This window comes from Chlorocebus sabaeus, chromosome 11 (genome assembly GCF_047675955.1).
Source record: "Chlorocebus sabaeus isolate Y175 chromosome 11, mChlSab1.0.hap1, whole genome shotgun sequence".
Taxonomy (NCBI): Eukaryota; Metazoa; Chordata; class Mammalia; order Primates; family Cercopithecidae; genus Chlorocebus; species Chlorocebus sabaeus.
In genome coordinates, this window is record NC_132914.1 from 10,252,262 (window position 1) to 10,274,637 (window position 22,376).

Genomic DNA, 22,376 nt, shown 5'->3' on the forward strand with positions numbered 1-22,376 from the left:
AGATTATAACCCATGCTTGGCTTAGTGGGTCCCATGCCCATGGAGCCTTGCTCACTCTAGTCCAAGATTGAATGGCAAGGTGGTAAGCCTGGCTGGGGAAGGGGCATCTCCCATAGCTGAGGCTTGAGTAGGTAAACAAAGCGGCCGTGGCTGGGAAGTTCAAACTGGGTAGAGAGCACCACAGCTCGATGAGGCCCACCTGCCACTGTAGGCTGCACCTCTGGGGGCAGGGCATAGCTGAACAAAAGGCAGCAGAAACTTCTGCAGATGTAAACATTCCTGTCTGACAGCCTGAAGGGAACAGTGGTTCTCCCAGCATGGTGTTTGAGCTCTGAGAACAGACAGATTGCCCCTTCAAGAGGGTCCCTGACCCCTGTGTAGCCTAACTTGGAGACACCTCCCAGTAGGGGCCGACTGACACCTCATACTGCTGGGTGCCCCTCTGAGACGAAGCTTCCAGAGGAAGGATCAGGCAGCAATATTTGCTGTTCTGCAATATTTGCTGTTCTGCAGCCTCTGCTGATGATACCCAGGCAAACAGCATCTGGAGTGGACCTCCAGCAAACTCCAACAGACCTGCAGCTGAGGGACCCGACTGTTAGAAGGAAAGCTAACAAATAGAAAGGAATAGCATCAACATCAACAAAAAGGACATCCATACCAAAACTCCATCTGTAGGTCACCATCATCAAAGACCAAAGGTAGATAAAAACCACAAAGATGGGGAGAAACCAGAGCAGAAAAGCTGAAAATTCTGAAAACCAGAGCTTCCCTTCTCCTCCAAAGGATCGCAGCTCCTTGCCAGCAACAGAACAAAGCGGAACAGAGAATAACTTTGACAAGTAGACAGAAGTAGGCTTCAGAAAGTCAGTAATCCTTCCGAGCTAAAGAAGGATGTTCGAACCCATCGCAAGGAAGCTAAAAACCCTGAAAAAAGATTAGACAAATGGCTAACTAGAATAAACAGTGTAGAGAAGACCTTAAATGACCTGATGGAGTTGAAAACCATGGCATGAGAACTGTGTGACACACGCACAAGCTTCAGTAGCTGATTTGATCAAGTGGAAGAAAGGGTATCAGTGAATGAAGATCAAATTAATGAAATGAGGTAAGAAGAGAAGTTTAGAGAAAAAAGAGTAAAAAGAAACAAACAAACCTCCAAGAAATATGGGACTATGTGAAAATACCAAATCTGCATTTGATTGGTGTACCTGAAAGTGATGGGGAGAATGGAACTAAGATGGAAAACACTCTTCAGGATATTATTCAGGAGAACTTCCCCAACCTAGCAAGACAGGCCAACATTCAAATTCAGGAAATACAGAGAACACCACAGAGATACTCCTCGAGAAGAGCAACCCCAAGACACATAATTGTCAGACTTACCAAGATTGAACTGAAGGAAAAAATGCTAAGAGCAGCTAGAGAAAAAGGTCAGGTTACCCACAAAGAGAAGCCCATCAGACTAACAGCGGATGTCTTGGCAGAAACCCTACAAGCCAGAAGAGAGTGAGGGCCAATATTCAACATTCTTAGAGAAAAGAATTTTCAACACAGATTTTCATATCCAGCCAAACCAAGCTTCATAAATGAAGGAAAAATAAAATCCTTTACAGACAAGCAAATGCTGAGAAATTTTGTCACTACCAGGCCTGCCTTACAAGAGCTTCTGAGGGAAACACTAAACATGGAAAGGAACAACCAGTACCAACCACTGCAAAAACATGCCAAATTGTAAAGACCATCAATGCTAGGATGAAACTGCATCAACTAACAAGCAAAAACAAAAAACAAAAACAAAAAACAAAAAAAAACCCAGCTAACATCATAATGACAGGATCAAATTCACACATAACAATATTAACCTTAAATGTAAATGGGCTAAATGCTCCAATTAAAAGACAGAGACTGGCAAATGGGATAAAGAGTCAAGACCCATCAGTGTGCTGTATTCAGGAGAATCATCTCATGTGCAGAGACACACATAGGCTCAAAATAAAGGGATGGAGGAAGATCTACCAAGCAGATGGAAAACAAAACAAAACAAAACAAAAAAACAGGGGTTACAATCCTAGTCTCTGATAAAACAGACTTTGAACCAACCAAGATCGAAAGAGACAAGGAAGGCCATTACAAAATGGTAAAGGGATCAGTTCAACAAGAAGAGCTAACTATCCTAAATTATATGCATCCAATACAGGAGCACCCAGATTCATAAAGCAAGTCCTGAGAGACGTGCAAAGAGACTTAGACTCTTACACAATAATAATGGGATACTTTAACACCCCACCATCAATATTAGACAGATCAGAGAGATAGAAAGTTAACAAGGATATCAAGGACTTGAAGTCAGCTCTGCACGAAGCAGATCTAATAGACATCTACAGAACTCCCACCCCAAATCAACAGAATATACATTCCTCTCAGCACTACATCATACTTATTCCAAAATTGACCACATAGTTGGAAGTAAAGCACTCCTCAGCAAATATAAAAGAACAGAAATCATAGCAAACTGTCTCTCAGACCACAGTGCAATCAAATTAGAACTCAGGATTAAGAAACTCACTCAAAACCACACAACTACATGGAAACTGAACAACCTGCTCCTGAATGACTACTGGGAAAATAACGAAATGAAGGCAGAAATAAAGATGTTCTTTGAAACCACTGAGAACAAAGACACAACATATCAGAATCTCTGGGACACATTTAAAGCAGTGTGTAGAGGGAAATTTATAGCACTAAATGCCCACAAGAGAAAGCTGGAAAGATCTAAAAATGACACTCTAACATCACAATTAAAAGAACTACAGAAGCAAGAGCAAACACATTCAAAAGCTAGCAGAAGGCAAGAAATAACTAAGATCAGAACAGAACTGAAGGAGATAGAGAAACAAAAAACCCTTCAAAAAATCAATGAATCCAGGAGCTGGTTTTTTGAAAAGATCAACAAAATTGATAGACTGCTAGCAAGACTAATAAAGGAGAAAAGAGAAAAATAAAATAGAGAATAAAAAATGATAAAGGGGATATCACCACTCAACCCACAGAAATACAAACTACCATCAGAGAATACTATAAACACCTCTATGCAAATAAACTAAAAAATCGAGAAGAAATGGATAAATTCTTGGACACATACACTCTCCCAAGACTAAACCAGAAAGAAGTTGAATCCCTGAATAGACCAATAACAGGCTCTGAAATTGAGGCAATAATTAATAGCCTATCAATAAAAAAAAAAGTCCAGGACCAGATGGATTCATAACTGAATTCTACCAGAGGTACAAGGAGGAGCTGGTACCATTCTTTCTGAAACTATTCCAATCAATAGAAAAGGAGGGAACACTCCCTAACTCATTTTATGAGGCCAGCATCATCATGATACCAAAGCCTGGCAGATACACAACAAAAAAAGAGACTTTTAGACCAATATCCCTGATGAACATCGATGCGAAAATCCTCAATAAAATACTGGCAAACCGAATCCAGCAGCACATCAAAAAGCTTATCCACCACAATAAAGTTGGCTTCATCCCTGGGATGCAAGGCTGATTCAACATATGCAAATCAATAAACCTAATCCATCACATAAACAGAACCAAAGACAAAAACCACATGATTATCGCAATAGATGCAGAAAAGGCCTTTGACAAAATTCAACAGCCCTTCATGCTAAAAACTCTCAGTAAATTTGGTATTGATGGAACGTATCTCAAAATAATAAGAGCTATTTATGACAAACCCACAGCTAGTATCATACTGAATGGGCAAAAACTGGAAGCATTCCCTTTGAAAACTGGCACAAGACAGGGATGCCCTCTCACACCACTCCTATTCAACATAGTGTTGGAATTTCTGGCCAGGGCAATCAGGAAAGAGAAAGAAATAAAAGGTATTCAATTAGGAAGAAAGGAAGTCAAATTGTCCCTGTTTGCAGATGACATGATCGTATATTTAGAAAACCCCATTGTCTCAGCCCAAAATCTCCTTAAGCTGACAAGCAACTTCAGCAAATTCTCAGGATACAAAATCAATGCGCAAAAATCACAAGCATTCTTATACACCAATAACAGACAGAGAGCCAAATCATGAGTGAACTCCCATTCACAATTGCTACAAAGAGAATAAAATACCTAGGAATACAACTTACAAGGGATGTGAAGGACCTTTTCAGGAGAACTACAAAACACTGCTTAATGAGATAAAAGAGGACACAAACAAGTGGAAAAACATTCCATGCTCATGGATAGGAAGAATGAATATTGTGAAAATGGTCATACTGCCCAAGGTAATTTATAGATTCAATGCCATCCCCATCAAGCTACCAATGACTTTCTTCACAGAATTGGAAAAAACTACTTTAAAGTTCATATGGAACCAAAAAAGAGCCCGCATTACCAAGATAATCCTAAGTCAAAAGAACAAAGCTGGAGGCATCACGCTACCTGACTTCAAACTATAGTACAAGGCTACAGTAACCATAACATCATGTTACTGGTACCAAAACAGACATACAGACCAATAGAACAGAACAGAATCCTCAGAAATAACATCACAGATCTACAACCATTTGATCTTTGACAAACCTGACAGAAACAAGAAATGGGGAAAGAATTCCCTATTTAATAAATGGTGCTGGGAAAACTGGCTAGCCATATGTAGAAAGCTGAAACTGGATCCCTTCCTTACACCTTATACAAAAATTAATTCAAGATGGATTAAAGACTTAAATGTTAGACCTAAAACCATAAAAACCCTAGAAGAAAACCTAGGTAATACCATTCAGGACATAGGCCTGGGCAAGGACTTCATGACTAAAACTCCAAAAGCAATAGCAACAAAAGCCAAAATAGACAAATGGGATCTAATTAAACCAAAGAGCTTCTGCACAGCAAAAGAAACTACCACCAGAGTGAACAGGCAACCTACAGAATGGGAAAAAGTTTTTGCAATCTACCCATCTGACAAGGGGCTCATATCCAGAATCTACAAAGAACTTAAACAAATTTAAAAGAAAAAAATCAAGCAACCCCATCAAAAAGTGGGCAAAGGATATGAACAGACACTTTTCAAAAGAAAACATTTATGCAGCCAACAGACACATGAAAAAATGCTCATCATCACTGGTCATCAGAGAAATGCAAATCAAAACTACAATGAGATACCATCTCACACCAGTTAGAATGGCAGTCATTACAAAGTCAGGAAACAACAGGTGCTGGGGAGGATGTGGAGAAATAGGAACACTTTTACACTGTTGGTGGGACTGTAAACTAGTTCAACCACTGTGGAAGACAGTGTGGCGATTCCTGAAGGATCTACAACTAGAAATACCATTTGACCCTGTGATCCCATTACTGGGTATATACCCAAAGGATTATAAATTATGCTACTAGAAAGACACATGCAAATATATGTTTATTGTGGCACTATTCACTATAGCAAAGACTTGGAACAAACCCAAATGTCCATCAATGATAGACTGGATTAAGAAAATGTGGCACATATACACCATGGAATACTATGCAGCCATAAAAATGGATGAGTTCCTGTCCTTTGTAAGGACATGGATAAAGCTGGAAACCATCATTCTGAGCAAACTATCGCAAGGATAGAAAACCAAACACCACATGTTCTCACTCATAGGTGGGAACTGAACAATGAGAACACTTGGACACAGGGCAGGGAACATCACACACTGGGGCCTATGGTGGGGTCGGGGGATGGGGGAGGGATAGCATTAGGAGGAATACCTAATGTAAATGACGAGTTAATGGCTGCAGCACACCAACATGGCACATGAATACGTATGTAACAAACCTGCATGTTGTGCACATGTACCCTAGAACTTAAAGTATAATTTTAAAAAAGAAAAAAATGATTTATTTTCCTCTCGTCCATATACTCATACCGTTTTGAAAGCCAAACCTGTATCTTAATTACGTCTGTGCAGCCTGTTCACCTATCACAATGTTGGGAAGGTTGTAGGCACTCATTAAAACAATGGAGTGATTAAGTGTGTCAGTGCCTGAGTGAGCCTATTCCTGTAGGTAGAGAGTTAGAGGAGAAATGGAGTAACACTAAGGTGTCAGCAAACACCAGCAGGAAAAATGAGCTAGAAAAATAATTTTGACTCATACCTGACTTGAGTTGCTTAATGTTTCACAAACACTTTAAGGATGAAGATTTTGATATTTTCCCAAAGTCAAATAAATGAGAAGGAAAAAAAATGGTTATTTATTGGGACTGTGAGCAAAACTTGTTTAAAAGTACATTTTATACATTCAATAAACTCTACATGGGAAATCATGGCCTCTATCTTGCAAAAGGAACTGTTAACAATTATCAGAAAGGTAAATACAAATGACCTTTGTTGTAGTTTGATTTGTGTCCCCAAAAAAGATATGTTGAAGTCCTAACCGCTGGTACCTGTGAATGTGACTTTATTTGGAGATAGGGTCTGTGCAGATGTAATTAAGATGTAAGTGAAGATAAAACTGGAGTAGTGTGGGTCCTTAATCCAATACGACTGGTGTCCTATAAGAAGAAATGATACATGTACAGAGTGATGCAGACAGACCACAAGGAAAATTCTGTGTGATGATGGGGGCGAACACAGGAACACCAAGGACTGCTCACAACACCAGAAGCGCAGAGAAAGGCACGGGGCAGATTCTCTCCTAGAGCGTTCCGTGGGATCATGACCCTACCAATACCTTGATTTTGGACTGTGATTCTCCGGAACCAACAGAGAGTAAATGTATGTTGTGTTAAGCCACCCACTTTGCAGTATTTTGTTATGGCAGTCCTAGAAAACTACTATAATCTCCAATTAAAATAATATCTTTACATTCATTGGCCAAGTTTACTTAGCAAATTTTTAATTGTCTTTTAAGCAGATCCAAATGGTTCGGTGGAGGAAAAATACATGTTTTACATATTTCCACAGAGTTTAATGTAACAATGAAAATGCCTTGGCTGGGCGTGGAGGTTTACACCGGTAATCCCAGCACTTTGGGAGGCCGAGGCAGGCAGGTCATGAGGTCAAGAGATCGAGACCATCCTGGACAATATGGTGAAACCCTGTATCTACTAAAAACACAAAAATTAGCTGGGCATGGTGGTGCACGCCTGTATTCCCAGCTGCTCAGGAGGCTGAGGCAGGAGAATCACTTGAACCCGGGAGGCAGAGGTTGCAGTGAGCCGAGATTGCACCACTGCACTCCAGCCCTACAACAAAGACAGACTCCATCTCAAAAAAGTAAATTAATGAATAAAATAAAAATTAATAAATAAATAAATCTCGTATAATTTAAAATAAGCAAACAAATATTAAAATCTGGCCCAGTGCAGGGGTCTTACACTTATAGTTCCAGCTACTCAAGAAGCTGAGGGTGGAAGATTGCTCAAGCCCAGGAGTTGGAGACCAACCAGGGCAACATAGTGGGATCTCATCTCTATTTAAAAAATAAAAACAAATAATAAATAATAAAATCTGAGATATGGGATTCAGTTTTCCATTTCTAGACCTCTGTCATGCTTAGAGTTTATCTCAGAAAAGACAAATCCCTTTGTGTCCTTAAAGTTCTCCAGGAAGAATTTTCTTATTTATGCCTGTGGCAAAAAGGAAAAACAAAAGATGATTTGTAATAAAAAAGCAAATCTGTGCACAAATGTTTGGGTGAAGGGTTGATTTATTCATTTTAATCTGTATGGCACACCCCCAAGGGGATTTTTAATTATTATTTAATACAAAGTAGAAGTATTGTTAAAGACCTTTCTTAAGAATTTTTAAAACATAAAGGAGTCATTTACACAGCAATAATGTGAGAAATATCTTTACGCATTTTACTTAATAGTCTCAGACATCTTGTAAAATTTAGGAATGTGAATTAATGAGATAACAAAGAATATTCAAGGTACTAAAGGCAAGGGTTCTATGTGGATTCAAGTTATTGTCGAGCAAAGTTTTGCCTAAGAAAATCTGTGCCAAGATTTAATGTGTACTTAATCAGACAAGATGAAATTTGTCATTTCCAGTAAGTGATCTCTGATTACTCAAGTCTGTTAATATATTAACAAAAGACTTTTATCATCAGTACACTTGAATAACACTTGGCCCAAAAATACTCTTTCCACATCACAGAGCAGCTGAATGAAAAATTAAATTGCTTCTTTGTAGCAGGCATAAAAAAGTAAAATATTGAAAATAAAAGAGATTGCCTTTGTCAAATTGTATAAAGAGTACTTTTCTATAAAATATTTTATAATTCATACTGAGGCTTATAGGTAAGTATTATTAACTGTGGTAACTTTCCTTTTTCTTTTTTTTTTTTTTTTTTTGAGACGTAGTTTTGCCCTTGTTGCCCAGTCTGGAGTGCAATGGCATGATCTCAGCTCACTGCAACCTCTGCCTCCCGGGTTCAAGAGATTCTCCTGCCTCAGCACCTGGAATAACTGGAATTACAGGCACACATCATCACCCCCGGCTTGTTTTATATTTTCAGTAGAGACGAGGTTTCACCATGTTTGCCAGGCTGGTCTTGAACCCCTGACCTCAGGCAATCCACCCACCTTGGCCTCCCAAAGTGCTGGGATTACAGGTGTGAGCCACGGCACCTGGCCAACTATGGTAACTGTCTATTTTGACAAATTTTTTGTAAAAACTTAATTTTAAAAGGATAAAACCATGATTCTTAGGGAAATATAAAAACAACACACATGTCAAAGAAATAACCAGTAGGATGTTATTACCAATTCCAAGAGCAAACAAAAAAAAGTAAGATATTTACATACAATTAAACAAACAAACAAAAAATCTGTTAGGATAAGAATGACATATTATGTATAAAACTGGTTAATGTTAAAATATGGTAAAAATCTTAGGTTTCTGTCCCATTGGACAGAAATTATTTATATCAGTGCTTGATAAAAGTAAAACAGTAACTTTAGCAAGTTTGGAATCTTTATGATAAATAATGAGATGAACTAAGGATATTCCCCTAGATAATACTTAAGTGACCCTTACCCCAAAATAGTATTGAAAGAATGTACTACCATCATTTTACCTTATTTTTTAGTTTCTGATAGTTTTTTTCAGAGTCTCCCCTCACCAAAGATTATTCTTTTTTAACTTGTATTTTAGGTTCAAGGGTACATGTGCAGGTTTGTTATATAGGCAAATTGTGCGTCATGGGGGCCTAGTGTATAATTATTTTATCACCCATGTAAAAAGCACAGTATCCAATAGGTAGTTTTTCAATCCTCACTCTTCCTTTCTCCACCCGCTAGTAGGTCCTGGTGTCTATTGTTCCCTTCTTTATGTCCACATGTACTCAATGTTTAGCTACCACTAAACATGTTTAGCTACCACTACCACTAATGTTTAGCTACCATTCAATGTTTAGCTACCACTAATTACCACCACCAATAAGTGAGAACATACAGTATTTGGTTTTCTGTTCCTGCGTTAGTTTGCTTAGGATGATGGTCTCCAGCTCCATCAATTTTACCGCAAAGGACATGATCTCATTATTTCTTATGGCTGTATAGTATTCCACTGTGTACATGTGGCATGTTTTCTTTATCCAGTCTACATTGATGGGCATTTAGATTGATTCCATGTCTTAGCTATCGTGAATAGTGCTGGAATGAACAGTATGTATATGTCTTTATGGTAGAATGATTTATATTCCTTTGGGTATATACCCAATAACAGGATTTCTGGGTCAGATGGTAATTCCATTTTAAGATCTTTGAGAAATCACCAAATTGCTCTCCACCATAGGTGAACTAAATTACATTACCACCAGCAGTGTATAAGCATTCCTTTTTCTCTCCAACATTGCCACCATCACACAGCCATTCTGACTGGTGTGAGATGGTATCTCAATGTGGTTTTGATTTGCATTTCTCCAACGATTAGTGATGTTGAATATTTTTTCATAAGCTTATTGGCCATATGAATGTTTTCTTTTGAGAAGTGTCTGTTCCTGTCCTTTGCCCACATTTTTATGGAGTTCTTTGTTTCTTGCTTGTTAATTTGTTAAGCAAGTTCCTTATAGATGCTGGTTACTAGACCTTTGCCAGATGCATAGTTTGCAAATATTTTCTCCCTTTCTGTAGGTTGTCTGTTTCCTCTGTCGATAGTTTCTTTTGCTGTGCAGATGCTCCTTAGTCTAATTAGGTCCCACTTGTCAATTTTTTATTTTGTTGCAATTGCTTTTGGCATCTCCATCATGAAATCTTTGCAAGGGCCTATGTCCAAAAAGGTATTTTCCAGGGTTTTATAGTTTTAGGTTTTACATTTAGGTCTTTAATCCATCTTGAGTTCATCTTTACATATGGTATAAGGAGGAGGTCCAGTTTCAATTTTATGCATATGGCTAGACAGTTATTCCAGCACCATTTATTGAATACAGTCCTTTCCCTGTTGCTTGATTTTGTCAACTTTGTCAAAGATTAGATGGTTGTAGGTGTGAGGCATTATTTCTGGGCTCTCCATTTTATTCCATTGATCTGTAAGTCTGTTTTTGTACCAGGACCATGCTGTTTTGTTTACTGTAGCCCTGTAGTATAGTTTGAAATTGGGGAATATGATAGGAATACAACTGATTTTTGTACATTGGTTTTGTAGCCTGAAGCTTCACTAAAGTTGTTTATTAGATCAAGGAGCTTTTGGGCAGAGATCATGGGATTTTCTAGATATAGAATCATGTCATTTGCAAAGAGGGAGAGTTTAACTTCCTCTCTTCCTATTTACATGCCTTTCATTTCTTTATCTTGCCTGATTGTGCTCGCTAGGAATTCCAGTACTATGTTGAATAGGAGTAGTAAGAGAAGGCATCTTTGTCTCACCCCAGTTTTCAAGAGGAATGCTTCCGGCTTTTGCCCATTCAGTATGATGTTGGCTGTGTGTTTTTTATACACGGTTTTTATTATTTTGAAGTACGTTCCTTCAATGCCTAGTTTTTTGTGGGTTTTTAAAATGAAATAATTTTGAATTTAATTGAAGGACTTTTCCACATCTATTGAGGTGATCATGTGGTTTTGTTTTTGGTTTGGAGTTCTGTTTATGTGGTGAATAGCGTTTATTGATTTATGCATGTTGAACCAAGAATAAAGCCCACTTAATAATGGTGGATTAGCTTTTCTTTTTGGCATGGGTTTATTTTTAAAAATTTTTTTATTTCCATAGGATTTTGGTGAAAAGGTGGTATTTGGTTACATGAATAAGTTCTTTAGTGGTGATTTGTGAGATTTTGGTGCACCCATCACGCACATGTTAACGGTAGAGGGTATCCAAGGTTCTTGGTGTCCTGAACAAAGAATTGGACAAAACACACTAACAAAGCAAGGAAGGAATGAAGGGTTTTCTTGAAAATGAAAGTACACTCCACGGTGTAAGAGCGGACCTGAACATAGGGGCTCAAAGGCCCCGTTACAGAATATTTGGGAGTTTAAATACTCTCTACTTGGGGTACACCCTATGTAAATGAAGAGAATGAAGTAAAGTTGCAAAGTCATTTATTTACTTAACCTATGCCCTCATGGAGAGGATATTTCCTGTTATCACTGAAGTGTGAATCGGCCTTATGTTCCCTGCCTCCAGACCCTATTTTCCAGCCTCACAACCAGTATACACTGAACCCAATTTGTAGTCTTTTATCCCTCACACCTTTCCCACTCTTTCCTCACAAGTCCCCAAAGTCCATTGCATCATTTTTATGCCTTTGAATCCTCATAGCTTAGCTCTCACTTATGAGGGAGAACATGCAATGTTTGGTTTTCCATTCCTGAGCTACTTAACTTAGAATAATAGTCTCCAGTCCCATCCAGGTTGCTGTGAATGCCGTTAATTATTTCCTTTTTATGGCTGAGTAGCATTCTATCATATATATACCACAGTTTCTTTACCCACTCATTGATTGATGGGCATCTGGTCTGGTTCCACATTTTTGCAATTGGGAATTGTGCTATTATCAAAATATCATCATAATTCTTCACAGAACTAGAAAAAAAATCCTAAAATTCATATGGAACATAAAAGGATCCTGCATAGCCAAAGAAAGACTAAGCAAAAAAACAAAACAAAACAAAACAAAAAATAAACACACACACACACACACAAAATCTGGAAGCATCACATTACTTGATTTCTATGCTATACTATAAGGTCATAGTCACCCAAACAGCATGGTATTGGTATAAAAATAGGCACATAGACGAATGGAACAGAATAGGGAACCCAGAAATAAACCCAAATATTTACAACCAACTGATCTTTGACAAAGCAAACAAAAACATAAAACTGGGAAAGGACATTTCATTTAACAAATGGTGCTGGGATAACTGTCAAGCCATATGTAGGAAAATGAAACTGGATCCCCATCTTTCACCTTATACAAAAATCAACTCAAGGTGGATCAAGGACTTAAATCTAAGGCCTGAAACCATAAAAATTCTAGAAGATAACATCAGAAAAGGCCTTCTAGACGCTGGCTTAGGCAAGAATTTCATGACCAAGAACTCAAAAGCAAATGCAATAAAAACAAAGATAAATAGGTGGGACTTAATTAAACTAAAGGACTTTTACATGGCAAAAGGATCAGTCAGCAGAGTAAACAGACAACCCACAGAGTAGGAGAAAATCTTCACAATCTATACATCTGACAGTGAATTAGTTTTTTGATGTGCTGCTGGATTCAGTTTGCTTAATATTTTGTTAAGGATTTTTGCATCCATGTACATTGAGTATATTGACCTAAAGTTTTCTTTTTTTTGTTCTGTCTCTGTCAGGTTTTGGTATCAAGATAATGCTAGCCTCATAGAATGATTTAGGGAGGAATCCTTTCTCCTCAATTTTTGAAAGTAATTTCAATAGGAATGGTATCATCTCTTCTTTATGTATCTGGTAGCATTTGGCTGTGAATCTGTCTGGTCCTGGGCTTTTTCTGGTTGGTAGGCATTTTATTACTGATTCAGTATTAGAAATCATTATAGGTCTGTTCAGGGATTCAATCTCTTCTTGATTCAGTCTTGAGAGTTGAATGTTTTCAGGAATTTATCCATTTCTTATAGATTTTCTAGTTCGTTTGCACAGAGGTGTTCTTAGTAGTATCTGAGGTTCTTTTGCATTTCTGTGGAGTTGGTGGTAAATTCTCATTTTCATTTCTGATTGTGGTTATTTGGATCTTCTCTCTTTTTTTCTTTATTAGTCTATCTAGTGTTCTATCAAACTTATCTATTCTTTCAAAAAACAACTCCTCAATTCATTTATCTTTTGTTTTTTGTTTTTTGTGAGGTTTTTTTGCATCTTAACTTCCTTCAGTTAAACTCCGATTTTGATTATTTCATTTCTTCTGCTAGCTTTGTGGTTGATTTACTCTTATATCTCTAGTTCCTCTAGATATGATGCTAGGTTGTTACTTTGAGATCTTGTAACTTTTTGATATGCATGTTTAGCATTATAAACTTCCCTCTTAACACTGCTTTAGATATGTCCCAGAAATTCTGGTGTTTATTATCTTTGTTCTCATTCATTTCAAAGAATTTCTTGATTTCTGCTTTAATTTCATTGTTTACCCACAAGCCATTCAGGAACACGTTATTTAATTCCCAGGTAATTGCATGGATTTAAGGGGTCTTCATAGTATTGATTTCTATTTTTATTGCACTGTGGTCTGAGACTGTGTTTGGTATTATTTGGGTTTCTCTGAATTTGCTGAGGATTCTTTTATCCAATTATGTGGACAATTATGTGGACAATTTCAGAGTATTTGCCACGTGACAATAAGAAGAATATATATTCTGTTGTTTTGGGGTAGGGAGTTCTGTAGATGTCTATTAGGTAAATTTGGTCAAGTGTCGAGTTCAGGTCCTGAATATCTCTGTTAGTTTTCTGCTTCAGTGATCTAATACTGTCAATGCTCTGTTGAAGTCTACTACTATTATTGTGTAGGAATCTATGTCTTTTCATAGGTCTATAAGAACTTGCTTTATGTATTTGGGTGCTCCTGTGTTGGGTACACATATATTTAGGTTAGCTAGGACTTTTTGAAGTCCTCTTGTAATGGGCTTATCATGCCTGATTAAAAGAGTATTTTCAAATATTAATGTACCAGGTATACTTTAATATAATTGTATCAATGTATCCAATTATATACAGTTTAAAAGGAAACCAGATTTTTATTAAATAATGTAAATAACTATATGCCACGAAAAGTAAGGAGACTCAGTAAAAGTATTATTTTCTTCTGAATTCTAATGGAGTCCACAAAAATCAGATATCATTTAAAAATGTTTAATTCAATCCACAAAAGTAAAATCTTCTAAATTAAGAGTTAGATATTGTATAAAAAGAAAAAGGACTTTTTCCATATTTATTAAAATATAATTAAAATAAAGCCTACCGTATTCCAAAAGAGTAAACACAATTTAATTTTTTTCTCAGTTTTATTCAGTCCTAGTAATTCTTCTTTTGCTTGATCTTATGTCAAGCATTCTTTTTTAAGGAAGTATGTTTGCTTCTGAACTAAAAAGAGTCTTGGAAATCCTGCCTCAAGTCAGTGGTACAATCTGAAAGTTGACAAAAGAATAACACCTCAGAGGATTGAATTCAAGGGTCCATTCTTTGAAATATCAAAATTCACAGTGTCTAACAGTGTTCTTTCCAGATGCCTTCAGCAAGCATAAAGAAGCAGAAATCTGCTTCATAATGAGATCAATTTATTAGTATAACCAATAATGTAAGAATGGAGGAGGACAAAATTTTCTATTGGAATACCACACATAGCTATTTTGTAAGTGTTGGTGCAATCATTCTCTGAGAGCAAGAACATGTTATATACAGTGAAGGCACTGACAAATCTCTAGTGCCCTTATATAAAGGGTACAATATGGAAGGCTATTTCTTCTGATTTGATCATTCTTCTCAAGTAGCTGTCATAATGTTAATGAGGTAATTAGCAAAAATACTAAAAGACATCTTTTATTTTATTTTAATTTTTAACACCTTTATTGAGGTATAATGGATATACAAAGAACTGCACATATTTATTATGTATAATTTGATGAGTTTGGACATATGAAAACATTTATTATGGTGATACTATCACCATAATCAATGCAACAGACATATTCAACATCTCCCAAAGCTTTCTTGTGTCTGTTTTTGTTTTGGTGAAGCAATAATAAAACACATTTTGAAATGCAAAATATGATCTTGGTAACTACAGGTACCACATTGCACAGCAGGTATCTAGAATTTATTCAAGTAACATAACTGAAACTTTATAACCATAGGACAACAATTCCTCATCCCCCCAACTTTCTAGACCCCGAGAGCCACATTGTATTCTCTGTGTCTATGAGTTTGACTATTATAGATATGTCATATAAGTGGAATCTTATTGTATTTGTCCTTCTATGATTGGCTTATTTCACTTAGCATAATGTCCTCCAAGTTCATGGATGTTGCTCCAAACAGCAGGATTTCCTTATCTTTAAGACTGGATAATATTCTGTTGTATGTATACACCATTTTAAAAATCCATTCACTGGTAGATGGATGCTTGGGCTGTTTATTGGCTAATATGAATAACGTTGCAATAAACATAGATGTGCAGATATCTTCTCAAGATGCTGATTTCAATACTTTTGAATATATACTCAGTAGTGAGATTGCTGGATTATAAGGTGGTTCTATTTTAAGTTTTTTAGAAACCTCTATACTATTTTCCTTAGCTGCTTTCATGCCACCAACAGTGCACAGGGGTTCTGATTTCTCCACATCTTCACTAACACTTGTTATCTTTGTTTTTTAAAAATATATATATTATAGCTACCTAACAGGTGTGAGGTGATATATACTTGTAGTTTTGGCTTGCATTTCCATGATAATTAACTATACTGATTATCTTTTAATATATGTGTTGGCCATTTGTATGTATTCTTTGGAGAAATGGCATTTTGTGCAGACATAGAAAAAGCAATTCTAAAATGTATACGGAGCCATAAAACACTATGACTAGTCAGAGTGATCTTGAGGAAAGAAAACAAAGCTGGAGGCATCACAATTCCTGATTTCAAAATATATTACCAAGCTACCAGAATCAAAACATCATGGTACTGGCATAAAGGCAGACATATAGACAAATGGAATGGAATAAAGGCCCAGAAATAACCCCGTGCATATAAGGTCAACTGATCTTTGACAAGGGTCCCAAGAATACACAATGAGGAAAGGATAGTCTCATCAACAAATAGTGTTGGGAAAACTAGATATCTACATGCAAAGAAATAAAATTGGACCCTGACTTTATACCACACACAAATATCAACTCAAAGTGGATGAAAAATTAAACATAGGACCTGCAATTATAAAATTACTAAAAGGAAACATGGGGGAAATTTCTTGATAATGGTTTTGGCAATAATTTCTTTGACATAATGCCAAAAACACAGAAAACAAAAGTAGAAAAAAAGATAAGCAGAATTGCATCAATCTAAAAACCTTTTCACAGCAAAGAAAAAAAACTAACAAAATGAATAGGAAACCTATGGAATGAGAGGAAAAAATTTCAAATCATATATCTGATAATGGGTGACATGGGTTAATTTTCAAAATATATAAGGAACCCCTACAACTCAGTTGGAAAAAGTCAAATAACTTGATTTTAAAACTGACTTGAAAAATTTTTTTTAGTTATATTTTTGGAAGCACAAGCAAGAGTTGCCACCGGTTACTTCATTAAATAGTGTTATATGCCCAAGAAGTAATACTGAGTTATACTTATGTAACCAAATGACAAGGAAATATTTTAAAATTAGCATTAGAAAAGGTAACACGACTGTAAAGTCAACACAAAGCAGAGAAAAGTATTCCAGTGAGACATCCAATAACTGCCATCTGGATGCATTGCAACAAAAGATAAGTAATAATCTCATAACCTTTGCTAAGCACTCTAAAGTCAATATATCATTTAACAAAAAGAAAGTCAAATTATTTCTGTATAAATACAATATTTGGCAGTAAATCTTTTATAAACCTTTAAATTAATAAGCCAATTAAAATTGAGCCAAAAGTGACATTAGCACAAAAGGCAGAGTAAGCAACTCTAAAATACCTCCATGTTCAGAGTTGGAAAACTTAATCGGATTAAGTTAACGATACTCCCCAAATTGATGTGCAGATTCAATACAATTCCATCAAAATTACAACCATCTTTTATACAAAAATGGACAGACTGATTCTAAAATTCATTTGGATATGATAAAGATTCAGATTAGTCACAACAATTTTGAAGGGAAAAAAAGAACAAAGTTAGAGGACTTCTACTTTCCGATTTTATAACTTACCACAAAAGCTGTTGCAATCTCAAGATAGCATGGTACTAGCACAAGGATAGATATATAGATCAATGGAAGAACATTGAGAATCCATAAATAAATCCACACATTTTTGGTTAGTTTATTTTTGAAAAGGGTGCCAAGAACATATAATGGGGAAAGGATAACATTTTAAACATAAATGATGAAAAAAACAAATACTCATATGCAAAAGAAAGATTGGAGTTGGACCCATAACTCACATTATATCCAAAAAATTAATCCAAATCAATTACAAACCCAAATGTAAGAGCTAAAATAATAAAACCTCTATGAGGAGACATAGGTATAAGTCCTTGGGACCTTGGATTAGGCAATAATTTATCAAACTTGACATCAGAAGCACAATGAATCAAAAAATGTTTTAAATTGTATTTTATTAAAACTAAAAACTTTTATGTTTCTCAGAACACTATCAAGTATGAAGAGACAACTCACAGAACAGGAGTAAATATTTGCAAATTATATATCTGATAAAGATCAAAGATCCAAAATATATAAAGAACCCTTACAATTCAACAATAAAAAGATAAGCAATTGAATTAAAAGATGGGCAAAGGAATTGAACAGACATTCCTCTAAAGATGATACATAAATGGTCAGTAAGTACAAGAGAATATGCTCAAAATCATTATTCACTAAGGAACTGCAAATTAGAACCATTATGAGATACCTCTTTATATCCACTATGATTATCATTCTAAAAATTAAATATAGAAAGAATAGCAAATGTTGCCAAAAATGTGGAGAAAATGGAATGCCCATACATTGCTGGTGGGAATTTAAAATGTTTCAGCCACTGTGAAAAGTAGTCTGGCAGTTCTGCAAAAAGTTGAACACTGAGCTACCATATGACCCACAGATTCACTCCTGTATATATTCCCAAGAAAATTGAAATCATACGCTCATGCAAACACTTGTATACAAATATTTATAGCAGAATTTTTCCTAATAGCTAATAAATGAGAATAATTCAATTGTCTATCAACTGAGGAATGGATAAACAAAATGTGGCACGTCATACATTGGAATATTGTTTTTTGTTTTTTGTTTTGTTTTTTTTTTTTTTTTTTTTTTTTGAGACGGAGTCTCGCTCTGTCGCCCAGGCTGGAGTGCGGTGGCGCAATCTCCACTCACTGCAAGCTCCGCCTCCCGGGTTTAATATCGTTCACTCATATAAAGGAATGAAGTACTATATATATGCTACAACATGGATGAACTTCAAAAACATCATGCTATGTGAAAGAAGCCACACAACGTAGGCCACATATATTATGATTCTGTTAATATGAAGTGTACAAATAGGTAAATTCATAAAAATATAAAGTAGATTAGTGGTTGCAGAGAATGCACGAATTAGTATTTCCACTTATTGAAAATAGGAAGTGACTGCTAACATGTAAGTGGTTTATTTTGGGGGTGATGGAAATGTTCCATAATTTCATAGTGGTAATAATTACATAACACCATGAGCATACTAACAGCCACTGAATTGTACACTGTAATGTAACAAATGTTACATAATGGGAATTTATGTCCATTTAAAAATTGTAAAAAATAGCCAACTATGGAAAAAATTTACCTTTTTTTTCAGATTCAATGTTATAAATAAAGGAAATAGTTTCCCTTCCTGCAAACCTGATTGTACATTCATTCAGATTTTCTCTTTCACTGTCCCATTTCACATTCTGGAAAGATCAGATATTTTAACACAAAATTACTCTCTTTTCCTCATTTGGAAAACATTTGTCCTATTATCTTGCATACACAGTTATGTTCTTTGTCACTATTGTTTCTACCATGGCCTCAACTATACATATTAGTTATAACATTTAATGAAAGAAAATAACCACTTAACATGAAAAAAAACTAGAAAAGATCATCTACTACTTTCTTTCCTATACAATGAATCCTAAAATGGCCCTGAAATCTGGTACCAGCTCCTCTATGCTGCAGTCTAAGAGCAGTCTTGCCCTCACAGGGACCTACTGGGAGAAATGCTCCTAAGTGCCCTGGTAGGCTGACCTTGGTCCCACTGTGGATCTTAAAGCAGCACTGTAAGCTGGATCCAGGCCCTCTCATCTGTGATTTGAGAGCAGGCCTGCCCACTCAGGGACCCACTGAGAGACATGTTCATTCATGAACCCAGAGGCGGGCCTGAGGACCTTCGTCTCAGCTTTAGGCCCTGAGGCAGCCCTGTTACTTGGTTCCCTTTTCTCTCAGCTGCAATCTAGACCAGTTCTGTCTGCCTAGGAACCTACCCAGTGACCCAACAGGAGCCCTCCTAAAGACCCAGAGGAAGCCACATTCATCCACATATCTGGTAACTAGTCCACAGTCTGTGGACTCTGAAGTAGACCCTCATCCCAGTGCCAGACCTACTGATCAAGGTCTGGGAGGCAGTCAACATAAACGATGAAAAAACCAAATACTCATATGCAAAAGAAAGATTGGAGTTGGACCCATAACTCACATTATATCCAAAAAATTAATCCAAATCAATTACAAACCCAAATGTAAGAGCTAAAATAATAAAACTTCTATGAGGAGACAGACAGAATCTAAGCCAGCATAACCATGTGACCTGTCTCTATCTCCAGTTGACCACAATTCTAGAAGCAATCCTGTCATCCTGGGAACCCAACAGGAGGATCCTGAGGACTTTTACCTGCAAAACCAGTCTATAAAGATGGGGAAAGGTTTTGCTCCTTCAGATGCATGGAAACCAATGCAAAGTTACACAGATAATGATGAACCAGGCAAACATAATACCACCAAAGGAAACTAATAAAGTTCTAGAAACTAACTTCCACCCCAAATGGAGATCTACAAATTTCCCCCAAAAACTCAAAATAATCATCTTAAAGATGCTCAGTGAGATGCAAGAAAACACAGATAGACAACTAAATAAAATTAGAAAAACAATGCATGAACAAAATGAGAAGTTTAATAAAGAAATAGAAACCATTAAGAAAAAACACAAAAATTATGTAAGAATAGAACAGAATATTTTAATGGAGAACTTCATCAGCAGACACAGTCATACAAAAGAAAGAATTAGCAACTTGAAGACAAGTCATGTAAATAGTTTAATTAAAGGTGAAAAAAGAAGAAAGACTGAAGAAGAGTGAAGAAAGTATAAGGGACGTATGGAATACCCTCAAGCATGCAAATACACATATTATGGGAGTCCTAGAAGGAGAAAAGAGGGAAATGAGCAAAAAGCTTATTTGAAGGAATACTGGAAGAAAAATGTAAAAGCTAGAGTATTGGTGGCAATATGGGGATATGAAAATCCTCATGCACTACTGGTAGAATTGCAGTGTGATATAACCTTTCTGGAGAGTTATATGTCACGACTTAGTCACTTAAGTACACGCCTCTGATACAACAATCTCACTCCTGTGTATGCATCTTGCAGGAGGATTTACCTGTTTCAAAGTTATATGTAAAAAGGGATTTATCAAAGCATTATTTGATCATGGCAGGATAATAGAGACAATCTTGTTTTTATCATTAGGAGAGTGGAAACATTAAACATCATGGATGATCACCAAATAGGGCTATACTGTAATAAAATGCAATTAACAAAATACATACATATAAACATGGGAGGATGTTTTAAAACTAGCAATAACTAAAAAGAGTAAGAAACAGGTAAGGTCTTTTTCCAATACTATTTATATAAAATAAAAATACACACCCAGGACTTTCCTTGCCAGTAATGGTATACAAGGTAATTGAGATCAAACTTCCCACTTAAAGTACAAATGGTTGGTTTTATATATATATATATATATATATATAATTCATATATAATATTCATTATATATTCATTTTATATATAATTCATATATAATATTCATTATATATAATTCATATATAATATTCATTATATATTCATTTATATATATATATATATATATATTTATTCACAGGAGGTATTGAAAAGCAAAGACTGTGAAGAATTATAAATCCAAAGTTCCGAAGTAACATAGCAACCCAAAGGGGTAATTCTGTGTTAAAGGGCACTTTCCCCTTAGGGCATTTAACAGCTCCAGAATATTTGGCTGAGAGATTTAGAAGCACATTTTAAAGCCTTTAGTAAGTAAAATTGTAGCATCTAGAGTCCAAGGCTCACCAAATTGGGGCAAGGAGATGTTCCTGCTAGACCTTTTACATATTGTGTTGAGATATCAAACTGAAGATATAATTCAAGTGGCCCATAAACATATGAAAAGATGTGTAAAGTCATTAATAATGGAAATTAGGGCAAGATACTGCTTCACTCATCAGATTGATGAAAAGTAGAATGCCTAGCAGAGTAAAATGATGGTAAAGATACAATAAACTGAAAATATCCTCTGTTGCAGATGGGTATTCAAATCCCACAATTTGAAGAGCAATTTACCAATATCTGATAGATTTCAAGATGTATATACATCTATAGCCTATAACCCAATTTCTGCAGTATGCCCTAGAGAAACTCTTGCAAACATGCTCAAGTAGACACACCGTATTTGTAGCAGCATTATTTGTAATGTTGAAAAACTATGAAGAATCCAAAATCTAGTACTAGAGAAATAGAGTAACAGGTTCGGTCACATTCATACAATAGAATGTCATATAGATGGTCACTAAAATTAATAAATTATATCCTCATTATCAATGCTAATAAGTCTTAAAACCATAATAGTGACAACAAATTTTACAATATGTGCATACCACTTATATATATAATAAAAAACACAAATTTATGCTATATATTATTTACATAAATATGGATTAAAAACATAAAAACATGTCCTGAAGAATACATATCAACTTCCTAATCCCACAACATTGGGAAGGAAATGAGATTGGAGAGAATTACAAAGGAAACTCTAACCATATTTGTCCTGCTTTATTTCTTTTTTTGGGTCGGGGGATCTGGTAAAAACTGGAAAACCTGCTAGACAAATTCTAAAAGAGCTCTACCATTG

At 35.9% G+C, this 22,376-nt stretch overlaps 1 non-coding gene across 1 annotated transcript; it reads right to left on the reverse strand.

The window, feature by feature from the left end:
• Nucleotides 1-22,316: 22,316 nt before the first annotated feature.
• Nucleotides 22,317-22,376, reverse strand: LOC119622695 (U7 small nuclear RNA). Its single transcript, XR_005239276.1, has one exon. It is a non-coding gene; the product is annotated as a U7 small nuclear RNA (small nuclear RNA).